Raw genomic sequence first — 2,474 nt, 5'->3', positions numbered from 1 at the left:
AAATAAGATTGTCTGTGCTTGTTTGATGGGGTGCAATCCTCAGATAATAGTATGGTTTGCTTTCGCCGTAAAGCCTTTTTGAAATCTGACACAGCGGCTGGATTAACAAGTTTATCTTTAATCCTATGTATAACACTTGTATCTTTCATCAATGTTTATGATGGGTATTTCTGTAATTTCATTTGGCTCTCTGCAATTTCACCGGATGTTATTTGAGACAATGCATTACTGAACATAACGCGCCAATTTAAGCTGAGGTTTTTGGACATAAAAAGGGACTTTATTGAACAAAACAAACATTTATTGTGTAACTCCTGGGAGTGCCACCACAAAGCCTTTTTGAAATCTGACACGATGGCTAGATTAACAAGAAGTTAAGCTTTAATTTGGTTTATTGCACTTGTGAATGTATGAAAGTGAAATATTTCTAATAATTTTTTTTGAATTTCGCGCTCTGCCATTTCACCAGATGTTGTCGAAGCGGAACCCCTAGCCGTAAAAGGATAAGCTAATGATTCATCTTGTATGACATTCCTGGGAGTGTAGAAACTGAAATGTTGTATTAACATATGATTTTTGTATGTGCTCTATAGTTACTTGAAAATGTACTGTATCAATTGACCAATTCGACACATTTGGGCAGACTTGATACAAAGTAATGTCCAGTATTGCAATGTTTCACTGGATCAATCTGAAACTTAGCATGCACACACTGCTGCCACCTAGTGGCCAAAATTGTAATTGCGGACCATATTATATTATGGCCTTTCTCTTGTATTTCAAAGATGATGGAACAAAAAACATAATTGAAAATGCTTGTTTTTTTTGTTTGTATTATCTTTTACCACATCTGATGTGTTATATTCTCCTACATTGATTTCACATTTCCAAACTTCAGTGTTTCCTTTCAAATTGTATCAAGAATATGCATATCCTTGCTTCAGGTCCTGAGCTACAGGCAGTTAGATTTGGGTATGTCATTTTTGCGAAAATTGAAAAAAGGGTACGATCCTTAACAGCCAGTGAAAAATCAGAGCGCCAAATTCAAGACCACAAAATGTCATAATTCAAAGTTCTCAAACATAGGACTATTTTACACCATTTTATAGATACACTTCTCCTGAATCGAACCACGTTGTCCGATTTCAAAAAGGCTTTACAGCGAAAGCAAAACATTAGATTATGTTAGGAGAGTACATAGACACAAATAACCACACTGCCATTTTCCAAGCAACTAGATGCATCACAAATACCCAAAACACAGCTAAATAAAGCATTAACCTTTGACGATCTTCATCAGATGACACTCCTAGGACATCATGTTACACAATACATGCATTTTTTGTTCGATCAAGTTCATATTTATATCCATAAACCCCATTTTACATTGGCGTGTGATGTTCAGAAAATATTTTGCCTCCAATACTGCCGGTGAATCAGCACAACAATTTACAAAAATATTCAACATAAACGTTGATAAAATATTAAACTGTCATTCAAAGAATTATAGATGAACATCTCCTTTATGCTAACGCTGTGACAGATTTCAAAAAAGCTTCAAGAGGAAAGCACACTTTGCAATAATCTGAGTACTGCGCTCAGAAAAATACACTAGGCAATACAGATACCTGCCATTTTGGAGTCATCTAAAATATTAAATAGCATTAGAAATATTCACTTACCTTTGATCTTCATCAGAAGGCACTTCCAGGAATCCCAGGTCCACAATAAATGTTGCTTTGTTCGATAAAGTCCATAATTTATGTCCAAATAGCTCCTTGTTGTTAGCGCGCTCAGTTAGCTACTCCAAGTGTAGGAAGCGCGCGGAAAATGTCACGACGAAAAGTAAAAAAAAGTTCTATTTACCTTCATTCAAACATGTCAAACGTTGTATAGCATCAATCTTTAGGGCCTTTATAACGTGAAACTTCAGTAATATTCCAACCGGACGATTCCATTGTCTTGAAAAACGTTTTGGAACACAGCTACCTCTCACGTGAATGCGCGCCAATGAACTGATGTCCTTCCCTGGGTCACCAACTTCCCCACCTTCTTGTTCGCTCTCTGTTCATCATAGACGCCTCAAACAACTTTCTAAAGACTGTTGACATCTAGTGGAAGCCTTAAGAAGTGCAAAATGAACCCTAAGTCACTGTGTGTTCGATTGGCAATGACTTGAAAGGACTACAAGTACCAGAATTCTCACTTCCTGGTTAGATTTTTGTCCCTTTTTTGCCTGCCATATGAGTTCTGTTACACACACAGACATCATTCAAACAGTTTTAGAAACTTCAGAGTATTTTCTATCCAAATCTACTAATAATATGCATATGCTAGTTCCTGGGCCGAGTAGTAGGCCGTTTAATTTGGGTACGTTTTTCATCCGGCCGTGAAAATACTGCCCTCTACCCTAGAGAGGTTTAAGGGATGTGAATACTTTCTGAAGTCACTGTACAAACAGGTCAATGCGCAGG

The sequence above is a fragment of the Salmo salar genome, chromosome 19 (assembly GCF_965601325.2).
Source record: "Salmo salar chromosome 19, fSalSal1, whole genome shotgun sequence".
NCBI lineage: Eukaryota > Metazoa > Chordata > Actinopteri > Salmoniformes > Salmonidae > Salmo > Salmo salar.
This window is presented reverse-complemented; position numbering follows the sequence as displayed.